Genomic DNA, 15,324 nt, shown 5'->3' on the forward strand with positions numbered 1-15,324 from the left:
GCACAAAACATGAATCTCACTACCTTTTAGAACATATAACAATCTAATATACTTTATAAATATAGACTTATAAGGCTGCCAGATATTCTATCAGTAAATAGTGATTAAAAAAATACAAATACAAATCCAAGCAATGTTCAACCTTACTCCTATTTGAGTATATATGTATTAATCACAAACATTGCAGTCATTGAACATCCTGCATGACCCACAATCACAGCTATTAGGTTCCAAGTAAGAATACCACTGTGTGCCGCCCATGGGACCAGCAGGTCTGTAATCCTAGCTGTTGTCTATAGTGCCTGCTGCTGATGGAGATTCTCTCATGGCCTACATCCATCTGGATCTCACTTCGGCTGCTGTACTTAAAGCAACCAAGATTCTAGCTCTATGGCTTTAACAAAAGCAGAAAGATCTCAATAACTCTTTGCATGACATGTAACTTATTATCAGTATTACCTTACCAGTGATGTCAGTGGTATATATTGGCAAAACATGTAACTTAGGACATTAAGGCCTACACATTTTATGTTATCTCTACAAACCTTCATGGCATGGGGTTAGCCAGATGTAATAATATCATGACAGTCCTGGCACAACGTGCTACTTTCTAGCAAGCAAACCATCAAACACTAGCTGATTGTATTTATATACACTTACCAGAGGCGGGCTCCCGCAAGGTTAGATGCGGTGTTGGGGGTTTATTCAGCGTTTAGCAAAACAAAGGGTCTAACCTACTAACAGAGGGGAAAAAATACCAAAAATAACCAAACACTTTTCACAAACTCTCACTCTGCAAACCTGTTAACTTTGCATTTCGTATAAGCGATACTCCAGCATTACCCCCGTGATTTCTTGGTGCGGTGACTCTCCTCTCACTCCCAGACTATTTCATTTCTCTACACTTTTACTATAATCCTTTTTTTTTATTTATTATTTATTTCAATAGAGGAGCTAAATTAAATATTACACTCTGTACTACACTTTGTGTTCTACGTTTTATGAATAAAAATGACAATTAAAGGAAATATAATAATTTGCCTTCCACACGTTCTCTATGAGCACTGATTTTGATCATTTTCCATTTGGTTTGCTGTGAAACCACTAGCAGAAACCACTCCACCCCCAACTAAAATGGTTGCAGGCATTGTTTGTGATGTAAAATTACTGAATAGGCAAGCAATGTTCTTATATTCTTACATTTGCAAGGAGTCCACATTCCGTTAAAGAGCTCTCTCATCCATAAAACATGTGGATGACAAGGACAGCTCATGCAGATAAAGATGTCTTATACATACATTGTGCTAGCAAAATTGTCTGCCAACGTATACAATAAAATATTTTGTTACCAAAAGATTGCTTCCGCCTCCAGCGAAATGGCAACCGCAAAGAATGCAAAAAGCGGTGAGTGCATTCGTCCGCAGCAAACACATTTGTAGTTTTCATTAGATGGAGAATGGCCACGCTGAAGTGTCAAAGGTACATGAAATTATATTGAATTTTTCATCTATATATTATGTGCACATTGAAACAGAGCTCTGACGTGTGAGTTATGACAGTGTCCCTTTAGAATACTTTTTTATTAAAGGGGCAGTCCAGGTACCATAACCATTGCATGCACTGCTCACGCAATCATTAAGCCGAGTGCACCGTTATTGGTCAAAATTGGTCAATCGGCTATTGCTATATTGCTACTATGGAAGGTTCCTGGTTCCTTTCTGGATTAGCAATAATATTTTGTTAAAGATTTGAAAGCCATTGATCGGGTGTGTAGCTGATATGCTCAGCCAATACATGGCTTTAAAATATAAATGAAATAGTTTTGCTGAAATGTGACTGATGCATTATTATTATTAATATTATTATTATTATGCTCCAGTAATTTCCTGCGTGGATTATTGTAACCCTCTTATAATTGGTCTTCCCAAAAACCGTATTGCCCCGCTACAGTCTGTAATGAATGTTGCCGCCAGACTGATTTTCCTCTCTAGTCGGACCTCTCACACCTCTCCCCTCTGTCAGTCCTCACATTGGCTTCCTGTATCCTATAGAAGTCATTTCAAAGTGCTAACCCAGACCTATAAAGCACTGAACAATTCTAGCCCCTCTTACATCTCTTCACTGATTCATAAGTATGCCCTTTCTCGGTCTCTCGCTCTGCCCGTGACCTTCTCCTGTCCGCTGCTCGCACCCATAGGCCAACTTACGCTTGCAGGACTTCTTGCGGGCGGCTCCCTTCCAATGGAATAGCCTACCTACCGCCATCAGACTCTCCCCTAGTCTTCAATCGTTTAAAAAGTGCCTTAAAGGGGGCGTAGCTTAACTGCCGAGCAGAGCAGAGGTGCCTGGCTGGAGCTCCCACGACTGGCAGCAGATTTTGGGGAAAAACCCCCTATTACTCGCAATACCCAGGCAGCTAACAGCGATAATTGCAATCGAGGGACACTGCACTCCACGCTGATACCCCACATAAGCTCCCTGGATCCTGAACAACCCAGTCCGAAGCTTGCGGCCTGCGCCGGAACGAATCGAAGTGAGACGGCCGCTCACCCGGTTCTGTAACTGCAGCAGCAACACGCAACCCGAGCCTCCCCCCTCTAGACCGGCGGGGGTTATCCCGGTCCCCGCTGATCGGCTCCACGCAACCCACCTACCTAAAGCGACGACCTCCACTGGGACGCAAACCACGAGGTTCCTCTCAAGATGTCGGACGGGTCTCCCAACTTTGAGCACCAGAGGCTACATGAAGTGCCTGCTGGAAGCACAGCACTCTATCACACGAGGCTGCGACTAGATGCAATCTTTGCCTGTTTCTGGGCACAACTGGAGGCCTGAAGCAAAGCAGCAACCCAAAGCAGAGTGAAGGGAGGAAGGAAGAGCGGAGAGGAGGTCCGTGCGTCACCCTCGGGCACAAACACCCAACAAGCGGCAACACACCCAGTATTGAGCCCACCTGGGCCGATAGCCGCCGGGGTTAATCCCCCTACGCATCACCCACGGAGGCGGAAGATTCGCGGCAAGCAGCGACCAACCAGGCGACACTGCTGTATCCCGCCAGAGACAGACCTGGCCTCAATTGTGAATACCCAGGTCCGTGGGACACTGATGCAGGCCCTCCCCACAGCCCGGGGCTGGAGGGTTGCCACACTTAACCCCCTCCAGGAACTGTCCTCCAGATATCCCAGCGAGCCTCACTTTTACCCTACACCTGCCTCAAGCTACTCACCAGCTAGTCCCAGTAGCCTCCCTTTGTGGGGCATCGGATGAGGACTCTTGCCAGCCACCCAGGGGGACATATCCTTAGTGCACCATGCCAGATACTCCACCTAAATGCTTTTTACATGTGCTAGGCTATTTTACACCCTTTTTTTTGCTTTACTATATAAAGCATGTTTTGCTCCCTTGATAATACTCAGTACTGTTGTTGCACTATATTTGTCCTATCCAGTGCCGTCAGCTAGCCTAACAAAGCCATCTCATTTTGTATCTCTTGTAATAGTATTGAAGCAACTGACAATTCAGCATGTATTACCGAAGCGACTGATAACTCAACATGTATTACCGAAGTGACTGATAATTTAGCATGTATTACCGAGGCGATTGATAATTTAGCATGTATTACCGAAGCGACTGATAATTTAGCATGTATTACCGAGGCGACTGATAATTTAGCATGTATTACCGAAGCGACTGATAATTCAGCATGTATTACCGGAACGACTGATAATTTAGCATATATTACCGAAGCGACTGATAATTTAGCATGTATTACCGGAGCGACTGATGATTTAGCATGTATTACCGAAGCGACTGATAATTCAGCATGTATTACCTGAACGACCGATAATTTAGCATATATTACCGAAGCGACTGATAATTCAGCATGTATTAACGGAGCGACTGATGATTTAGCATGTATTACCGGAGCGACTGATAATTCAGCATGTATTACCGGAGCGACTGATAATTAAGCATGTTTTACCGAAGCGACTGATAATTCAGCATGTATTACCGGAGCGACTGATAATTTAGCATGTATTACAGGAGCGACCGATAATTAAGCATGTTTTACCGTAAACACACATAGATCTATATGTACCTAACACTAGAAGCGACAGACAAGACACCTCAAGCTATCCAAACTACTTTAGCTTAAACCACACTGTTCATAGCTTGTTTACGTTATCGTTACCTTTTTAATTTAAAAATGTATGCATAACCAACATGCCACACTTCTGTTCTAATATGACAATGAAAACCGAGCCTGCTGACGCTATTGTGGCGATACAGGCACTGTTGTAACTACCTGCATGCCAAAAATAAAGAATAAAAAAAAAAAAAAAAAAAAGTGCCTTAAAATCCATCGCTTTAGGAAAGCTTATGGCCTCCCAGAGTAACCTCTGGTAATAATAATAATAATAATAATAATAATAATAATAATAATAAAATGTTTTAATTTCTAAAGTCTAAAAATATCTGCCACTACATCTGTCTAAAAACCACTGTACCGACATGTTTAACTCCTAAAGTATAACAATATTTGATAATTTTTTATTTGACTGAACCGAGGTAATAATAAAATATTTCTTCATTAAGTAATCTCAAATTGATTGTGGATTGATCCAGGTCCAGTGAAGGTAACAATATAATCTGGATCGCTAAAAAGAATTGCCAGAAGCTGTGTTTAATCATGTTTGGGGAGAATTCATTTACACCAAGTATATTTTTAGAGCCAAGGTAGGAATTCCAGAACAAAGGCGTGATTCCAATTATTATTACAGAAACATTTGCCTTTCACCTAGCGGTTTCTTCAATAAAGGTATAAGTAAGATGAGAATATGAAGATAAGTCATACCTCCGTCATACAGAGTTCTGGTATCTGGCTGGTTTCAGCCCAGCAGATCATAATGTAATGGTTAACCCTTTAAGGACCAAACTTCTGGAATAAAAGGGAATCATGACATGTCACACATGTCATGTGTCCTTAAGGGGTTAAGTCTCTGGAGAAACACAAGGCCGCCTTATGATCTCCATCAACCGCTATTAAGATACCAAATAAAGCTAGAACTCACAGTTGCCACGTGTGACCCAGGTGTGACACCTGTAATAAGCTATTTAATCACCACTGGTATCAGCATGAGGACTGAATGTATGAATAAGCCTCCTGAGACAAAAGATGCTGATTGAACTTGAAATTCCCTTTTTAATTATTATTATTTTTAGTATTAATAACCATTTATAATTATTAACCTCTTTACATGCACTTAAAAACCATTTACACATACTATTATGTTAACTCATGAACTTCAGGAGAATGAACATCATAACACACCACAAGTACTATCAATTAGAATTCTGGAGCAGGGAAATTGAGACAATGTGTCACCTAAGGTAAGACCAACCTGCGGACAGAAAGTGCACCTCAGCGTTACTGCAAGGATCCTTTGTAGACACAGACAAAATGTAGGACAACTAGAATTGACGTCCTGCATGCAAGTGACCCACTGAGCTAACACTGACACACAATGATATAGAGCAGGGGTAGGCAACCTTTTAGCAGCACTGTGCCGATATAGGATTGTGATGTCCCGTAGCGTGCCGGTCCTATCTTTTTTAAATTGAGGTGTGTATGCTGCCGTATTCTGCTTGTGTTATTTGTACTGTAATTGCTTTGGATCGTTGTATTTGTGCATATATAAGCTATTATATTGTATATGTTCATTAGTAGTTTATGGTATCGTGTATGATACATATAAATGTGGGCTGTGTATGGGGGCTGCTTGTGGAATTGTGTGTGGATGCATATGTCACATTGTGTGTTTAGTAGTGTGTGGGGGCTGTTTGGGGTATTGCATGTGAGAGGCTGCATGTGGGGTTGTGTGCATGTATGTGGATTGTTAGCGGGTTACGTTTGTGCTGATTGTGTGTGTGTTTGTGTGTGGGCTGTTTGTATTATTTGTATGAGGGGAGGGTTATTCTGCATTTCTGTGTATATCTAGCAGTGTGGGTGGCTTCCCTGGGGTCCAGTGGGGACCAGGCTGGCCAGGTACAGGTCAAGGACAGGAGCTGCAACAGCAGCTGCGGGCTGCTTTACTACATGTGGATTACCATTCACAAGTGCTGGGAGGAAGTGATCTCAGATCACTTCCTCCATGTGCTACAATGCTTAAATTGAGGATTTGTCCTTCATAACCTCTTCGTATTATCAGATATCTGAAGTTTTACTGGGATTCCTGATAAGCCAGAGCCTGTTTGGCTCTAGCAGCCTTGAGTGCCGTGCAAAGACACCTCGAGTGCCGTGCATGGCACTAGTGTCGTAGGTTGCCTACCCCTGATATAGAGGATAGCAACATGGGGCCGTCCCATGAATCGTGCATCTGTACTCTCCATTACACTCTTTGGAAAAATTGACACTTTTTGTATGCCGTCCTGAGAAGAATATAGAGGGATGCATTCACGGTAAAACCCTATCAATGAAAAATCGCACTAGACTAAACATAAAAAATCTTCCTGCAACGTCACCATGCTAAGAACAAAAAAAAAAATACTATTGTTTATACTTATGAGTAATTATTACCAGTGTCGTTGTCATGACCACCCTTAAAAAAGAATGCATACCTGGGCACGCCAGTACAACACACCCTATAAATATAAGTAAAGACATCACTAAAGCGAGAATTCAAACTAAATTTCAAATTTCAGGCCAAAGTAGTTGAACTGAAAGCATAGCTGAATTTTTCCAATTCGTCTTTTTTGGCCTTACATTTGAAATTCCCTTTGAATGCCCACTTTAGTGGATAACCCTGTAAGTAAATATGTAAGTCATTGGAAGCTCCTTGACTTTACAATATAATTATGGTGACTGCCTGTCTTTCTCCTTTTATTATTATTATTGCCATTTCTATAGCGCCAACAGATTCCGTAGCGCTTTACAATATTATAAGAGAGGGGATTTAACTATAAATAGGACAATTACAAGAAAACTCACAGGAACGATAGATTGAACAGGACCCTGCTCAAAGGAGCTTACTTTCTCCCATGTGATAAAATATTAAAGGCCCCATGAATGAGTATAATATACAAATAAAGCAACTATGGCCCATGAGTGTGTTGGTTCATTAGGCAGGTATTCTTCATACTGTGCCCACTGTAAAGTGAACACCACTACATTTTGTTATTAGTGGGGCTCAGTAGCTAGAGGCGCTTGTCCTTTATAGAAAGCTACACTGCATTCAGACTAACACTGCCTTTCTATCATTTAGTGTAATCTTTTGTCTGGTTTTGTGATTGCTCGTCACTAAGGTAATTTCGCTGTGACAGTGCACACAGTACATGAAGTCTCCTTATTTTGCCCGTGGCAGCCTGTCAGATACATTAACCATGACAAGCGCTTCCTTTATGCACTGTCTATGCTGTTCTTCGGATAGATAAATGGCACAATGTATGCTTATTGATATACACTTTCAAATCTTCAATATTAAAGGAAACGTGGTGACGCTGCATAGTCCTTAAAGGTGTTGCTTGTTCATATTTCATCAATAGCTTTAAATAGCTCACAACACAGACCAGACGATGTAGACCAGGTATCAAAAAGCAACGATTGTAAAATAAATAAATAAAGAAGCATGGAAAAGGCGAAACTGAGCCCAGTTATATCCTTGAAATATATTACCATAATTTTCCTTCCTAGATTCCTAATTTTTTCATGCAAAAGATGCGAATACACTAACTTTGCCAAGGACGTTTCTAAGGAGCAAAAAACATGCAAAAGACCCCATAGAATCTCCTACAGCTCCATACTTTCCAACATTTCAAATGGACAAAGAGGGATATTTTAATTTTAGGGGTGTGAGTGGGGGTGTGGCATGGGAAATTCTGAGAAATTTTAGGTGATTTATTAATAACAATTTATGCAACTACAATGTAATTTATAATAAGAACAATGTATCTTATTTACACAGACTGACATCTAAACACATTAATTGTGTTTCAAAGACATAATACTGGGAGTATTAATGCTGTGGAGCTCTGTTATACACTCAGACACATTACTGGGAGTATTAATGCTGTGGAGTTCTGTTATACACTCAGACACATTACTGGGAGTATTAATGCTGTGGAGTTCTGTTATACACTCAGACACATTACTGGGAGTATTATTGCAGTGGAGCTCTGTTATCCACTCAGACACATTACTGGGAGTATTATTGCTGTGGAGTTCTGTTATCCACTCAGACACATTACTGGGAGTATTATTGCTGTGGAGCTCTGTTATACACTCAGACACATTACTGGGAGTATTATTGCTGTGGAGCTCTGTTATACACTCAGACACATTACTGGGAGTATTATTGCTGTGGAGCTCTGTTATACACTCAGACACATTACTGGGAGTATTATTGCTGTGGAGCTCTGTTATCCACTCAGACACATTACTGGGAGTATTATTGCTGTGGAGCTCTGTTATACACTCAGACACACCAACAATATGGAGTTCCTTTAAAAGAGGGACATTAGGAAGGAAAACATGAACATAAGGATTTGGGCGCAAAATAGGGACAGTCCCCCTAAATAGGGACTGTTGGGAGGTATGCAACTCTGCTGTGGTAAAATTGTATATTTTCATGATGTTTTAGCTCTCAGTGCCGGTCTGATATGCAGGACTTAGCATCTACATCCTGGATGACATTGGAAATTAGTTCCACACCCAGTGGTATGAAGTGGTCATGGTATTATAAGCCCCTAGGATCATTGCACTGTTATTCGTCATGACATTTTTGAACAGTCTGACACACACAGTGGATCCCCCAGATGCCTGTAGTCAAACCCTTCATTAGAGATATTACTAATGCAGATATATTTTTTTACTTTTAGATCACCAGTTATGTTGGATAGAAGTCATTGGCTGAAAGTGTTAACTAGGACTTGGTTGTGGGTATCCAGTGAACCCACTGCAAGAGTTAAACCATTTTGACCATTGCCACCCACTGAAAACGCAGCAGTCTACTTCCACATTGCTAAGATGCTGCATGAAGCCAGTCCTGGGTGGCAGGGGCGCTTCCCGTTTTGTTGAGTTTCAGGACACTGGTTTGGTAAACAATTAAGGTGACAGTGTCCCAAACCTCCATAACCAATTCAATTAATTGTAGTGAGTATGCTCTCTAGAGTGCCTATTTCAACCACTTACTGATCCTTCTAGACAGAATATACCAAAATAAGCCTCCAGAATACCACTGCTCTTCTAAATTTAACAATTAACTCATCCATTTTCCCATACCTTCCACATTTTAAATGGCCACAGAGGTATATTTTAAATTTAAGGCATTTGACCTGAAAGTAGGGCTATTTTTTTTATGTTTAAGGCGACTCTATGATGCGAACATAATTCTCACAGAAACCTCCAATGTCTTGACCTAGAGCATTTCTCCACTAATCTCCAAACTCTCCTTTTACCTATCTCAAACCTCACCTGTCCTAGTTCTGCAACCTCCTTCTACAGTTCCAACCTCTCCTCAACTAGACATCATGGCACCTTGTACATTTAAACGCCGCAGGCGCCCCCAACAACAACCCTGGCACACCAAGCTCACTCGATACCTCCAAAAATGCTCCAGAACTGCTGAACGCTGTTGGAGAAAGTCTCACTGTGCATCTGACTTTCTCCACTATAAATTTATGCTGGGCTCATACAGCTTGGCTCTTTCCTCTGCAAAAGTTAATTACTTCAATACCCTCATAACCACACTCTCCCGCGAACCCAAACGCCTATTTCATACATTTAACTCTTCTTCGGCCTGCTGTTCCTCCTCCACCTACTAACTTGACCGCCTCAGACTTTGCAACTCACTTCACTGTCAAGATCTCTACAATCAGAGAAGAGATCTCTCATCTTTCTTCTTCCCCTTACAATACTTCCCCTAACTTCACTCCCTCAGCTGTTCTATGTTCATTCGCACCCGCTACATTGGAAGAGGTTTCTGCTCTGCTCCAGTCCTCCCGCCCTACCACCTGCTCCCTAGATCCAATTCCCTCGCATCTCATCCGTCCTCTGTCTTCTTCTCTTTCTCCACCTCTCACTAAAATTCTCAATCTCTCTCTCTCCTCTGGTATATTTCCATCGCCCTTCAAACATGCAACTGTAACCCCAATTCTAAAGAAGCCCAATCTTGACCCTAACTCCCCATCTAAATACTCCCCATCCAACTATCGTCCTATCTCGCTGCTGCCTTTTGCATCCAAGATCCATGAAAGAATTGTGTATGCGAGATTGACAGACTTCCTCGAGTCCAATTCCCTGCTTGACCCGTTCCAGTCTGGTTTCCGCACTAAGCACTCTGTGGAAACGGCACTGACCAAAGTATCCAATGATCTACTCGCTGAAAAATCTTGTGGTCACTACTTTTTACTAATTCTCCTTGACCTGTCTGCGGCTTTTGACACTGTTGATCATCAACAGCTTCTTCTCATCCTCCGCAATATCGGTCTACAAGATATTGCTCTCTTGTGGTGCTCCTCCTACCTCTCCCAGCGCTCTTTCAGTGTTTCTTTCTCTGGCTCTGCTTCTTCTCCCCAAATCCTCTATGTTGGTGTCCCCCAAGGTTCAGTCCTTGGTCCCCTACTGTTCTCCATCTATACTGCCTCCCTTGGTAAACTCATTAGCTCCTTTGGCTTCCAATTTCATTTCTATGCAGATGACACGCAAATCTACCTGTTCTCTCCTGATCTCTCCCCGTCACTCTTGACTAGTGTATCTGACTGCCTCTCTGCTATTTCTAACTGGATGGCTGCCCACTTCCTTAAACTAAACTTGACCAAAACTGAAATTCTGGTCTTTCCTCCCTCAAGTGTTGTTACTCCTGTGTCTGTCTCCCTCCAAGTCAACGGTGCTACCATCAGCTCCACCACGCAGGCTCGCTGCCTAGTTGTTCTCTTTGACTCCGACCTCTCCTTCAAGCCTCATGTTCAATCTATCGCCAAATCCTGTCATTTCCATCTCAAAAACATTGCGCGCATCCGCCCCTACTTAACGCCAGATGCAACTAAGTTGTTGGTCCATTCCACTGTCCTTTCTCGCCTTGACTACTGTAATCCGCTTCTCAGTGGTCTTACGTGTGCCCAACTTGTGCCGTTACAGTCCATAATGAATGCGGCAGCGAGGCTCCCATGCCTCACCCCTCTGTCAGTCCCTACATTGGCTTCCTTTAAAACATAGAGCTCAATTTAAAGTTCTGGTTCTTGCTTTCAAATCTCTACATAATGCTGCTCCCACCTATCTATCCTCCCTTATAAACAAGTTTGTCCCGTCTAGGCCCTTACGATCTGCTGAAGACTTACGTCTATCTTCTGTCCGTACTCCCACCTCTGATGCTCGCCTTCAAGATTTATCGAGGGCTGCACCATTCCTGTGGAACTCGCTTCCCTCCTCCGTTAGATGCTCACCCAGTCTCCACTCCTTCAAAAAATCGTTAAAAACCCACTTCTTCATAAAAGCGTATCAATTAAACTGTTAATAGCTCCTGACTGATTCCTCTTCTGCAACTGTCACTAGTCTAATACTATCCTTACCTTTTTGTGTCATTTTACCCCACTCCCTCTAGCATGTAAGCTCATTGAGCAGGGCCCTCAACCCCTCTGTTCCTGTGTGTCCAACTTGTCTGGTTACAACTACATGTCTGTTTTTCCACCCAGTGTAAAGCGCTGCGGAATTTGATGGCGCTATATAAATATCATAATAATAATAATAATAATAATAATGATAACCATTTACATAATTGAAAATGAGATTCAGAACAAAAAGCAAAGTTCTTATTCCTAAACACACGTGTTGCAGTATATAGACTGATTATTGTGATTTTTGTTTGGCTCATGTATACACTCAAGCACACCAATAATTATTTCTCTAAATAAAGGAGCATAGGGATTCGAGCCAAATATAGGGAATATCCCTCCTAATATACCATATATTCAATAGTTAACAAATCAGTTTTCAAACTGCTGAGGACTAGACAAACTCATATGACAACGGAATTGTGGCTGAGCTCGGCTGAGACAGTTGATAACTGTATGATCAATTCTATATATAACAACTAAGCAACCTAGTGCGGCTAAGTTCGGCTTATAGACACGTCATCTTCTCTACCAGTAAATTATTTCAGCGTAGTTTCCAAATGCTGTAAAGTGCGCTATACATAAAAATGTAAAGTGCCATAGACTATGCTGAAACTATGCAAATAATACATTGTATACTCAGCTTCCAAATTTACGGCACAAGAAAAACGACAAAAATGTTCAACAGGAAATCGCTATCTACCATGCTTTCTGGCGGAGAATTTGTGACATAGTAAACAAACAGGGATGCTGCTGACTGTGTTTGAAGAAGCTGATCCCAGTGTGATTAGGAAAGAATTTCAGACAAAACAGTAACCTTTTATCCCATCACCACTGCGTCTTCAAATAAAATAATAAATAAATAAACGTGTCTGGCCTAAGGGAATGTGATCTCAGGACAAAACAAGCAACCCAGAGTAGAATTTCATTATAAGGGATCCCTTCAAAATCTGAGAACAGGGCATTCAGGGTAGAATTATTTTGTTCTAAAGAGTCACCTCAATAATCCCACGGAGACACTGATCACCAGTTACGTATGTGATACAGTCTGTCCATTGCCCAACACACAATGTATTGCGGCGGCTTTATGAATGAACCGATGACAGTAGGAGAATAAGGCCTTCACTAGAGCAGTTTACACAGTACAAGGTTACATAGTTACATGAAAAGAAAAGAGACTTGCGTCCATCAAGTTTAGCCTTCCTCAGATTTGTTTTTGCTGTTGATCCAAAAGAAGGCGGAAAAAAACCCACTTTGAAGCACTTCCAATTTTGCAACAAGCTAGGAAAAAAATTCCCTCTTGACCCCAGAATGGCAGTCAGATTTATCCTTGGATCAAGAAGCTATTACCCTATATTGAAAGATTATATCCTTGAATATTCTGTTTTTGCAAGTATGCATCTATTTGCTGTTTAAACATCTGTAAGGTAATACAGCATGGGAACAAGTGCACTTTTTGAGGACATCCCTAAAAATGTGTTTCAGCTGTGCGCAAAGATTACTCGGAATCCTAACATGTAAAACGCACTACGAGAAAGAGTTGCGCAGTAAAGACAAAAAAACAAAAGAGAAGATTCCCAGTGTACATGGTATGTTATAGCTCAGTGTATCAGAGATTGTCAAGATTCATTAGAATGTAAATGTTTGAACTACAGCAATCATTAACCTGCTCTATTGTATGAGTTAGTTTGTGTCAGTCTATTGAGCCAATGTTACAATACCCCTTATATACTGCTTAATGCTCACGGTAACTTGTTTGAGCTAGAGACAAATGTTAGAAGCAAACTCGAGATACCTGAGCTCCAAACACACATTTGACTTATTTGCATGATGCCAAATGAATAAGTGATCAAAAGAAAAACAATACACAAAAAGGACTGTTTTATCAAGCCCCTTCATATACATAATGTACATAAACAATTCAAGTGGATGCAAAAAAGTACACAGTGTATTACATTGCGATAATTCATCCATTTGAAAATACAAAGCAAAAGCAGATAATTCCTTCAGTCACAATGTCACAAGTTGGACCTGCACAACATTTAATTTTTTTTTTTTTTTTTTTTTTTTAAGGATTTAGGAAGCATTACATGCTCATTAATTATTCTACAGGATTGTAGGGAAGACCAAGGATTGGCTAACATCCAGCCAATACACTGGAACAGAATTAGGAAATGCCCGACAGTTCGTGTGCCCTGAGGACTGGATTGAAACCACTGCTCTAGATACATGTTTGTTTTTTGTGTCATTGTTTTCAACAAATGGTAGAATGATCATGTTAACAATGCAACTGATTTCCTTATAAACATGTGGACGGTATCCTATTATAACCCAAAGATCATGTAACTGGTCTGGAAGCATATAATCCAAAGTGTGCATTTAGATTAGAGAAGGAATAACGACAGTGCCCGCGACTGTGATACTCATACCTGGGATTTTAAATAGGTTGGCCCAGAGACTAATCTAGCTAGTGACCTTGTCAAAGCCCATTACAAATACTCTGTGCAACAATTCACAAACTGTCTTTATCAAATGGCTCTAATATTGGTCTCCATGGAAACCATAACAAGACAGAACTAACATATATCTTTCAATGGTCACTGAGTCCAAACACATTAATCAGCTATTCTTTTTCCAAGGTTCTAGATTCCTCATCATTATGTTTATTACAGCTGTAGTTAAGTGCAAAAAAATCACAACTTGTATGTTAAAAATTACACGTGGAGACAACTAAGCATATGAGCTTGCCGTCAAAGGAAACCGCATCAGTGCAGTAGGCCAATGAAGATGCATTGATGTCAGACCTTCGTTATGAGAGAACCGGTGACAGGACTCTTCCTCCACTTTACTGTTCAGTGTTGTGTGGGAAGAATGAGAGGTTGGGACTGAAGATGACCTTACATTCCATGCTCTCTCCTCACACACAGAGCCACATGTGTATGGTAGGGAGGTGAGCAGCAGCGAGGTGCCAAAATGAGCCGATAATCAGGTATGCTGCTTGGGGAAGGACTGCCATGGTAAATGGGGCAGTGGAGATATACACGGGGGAGAGTGAAAAGGGCACAGGCACAGGGTTAAGGAATAAGGAGAGACACAGGGCAGGGGGTGAAAAGGACAGACAAGAGAAGGCTATGATTGTAAAGAGGTTGGGGAAGGACATGTGTAAGGTGAAACAGAGGCAAAATTGGGGAGGATGAGACGAGATTCAAATCTTCAAGGAATTCTAAAGCTTACATCCAGCAGCCTGTAACCAGACACCAGAAAGACCACTTCCAAGAGTTTTGGCCCTGTCTCTAAAAAGGTTGTGCACTTCTATTGAATCGTCTCATTGCTTTTGTTTCTATGAGAAGCTTCATTCATGAAAACACATGAAAAAAATAATCAGAAAACTAATGGACTCCTCACTGTAGCCTTTATGAGTTTCCAAAGTCATCGATTTTTTGGGTTAATGTTTGAACTACATATTCCATAAACGTCTACTAAACTACACAAAATATTCCTATTCAATACAACAAGGTGATCAGGATTGACTAACACATCTCTGCCATTCCCTGGTCTCTTCAGAACCTTCAGATTTGAAATATAAAATGTATCTCCAGCCGCTAGTATTATGTAAAAAACATTTTTCTGTAAAATCTATTTTAAACACCAGTAATATAACCAAGTGCATTAAATCAGGCAATATGTATTATGCAAATGTCTTTTGTACAAGAAACC

At 41.2% G+C, this 15,324-nt stretch overlaps 1 protein-coding gene across 3 annotated transcripts in view; it reads right to left on the minus strand.

Annotated features, from left to right (window-relative positions):
- The window catches only part of PPFIA3 (PTPRF interacting protein alpha 3), a 126,915-nt gene that overhangs the window by 49,459 nt on the left and 62,132 nt on the right, over positions 1-15,324 (minus strand). The window lies entirely within an intron of this gene.

The sequence above is a fragment of the Pelobates fuscus genome, chromosome 11 (assembly GCF_036172605.1).
Source record: "Pelobates fuscus isolate aPelFus1 chromosome 11, aPelFus1.pri, whole genome shotgun sequence".
NCBI lineage: Eukaryota > Metazoa > Chordata > Amphibia > Anura > Pelobatidae > Pelobates > Pelobates fuscus.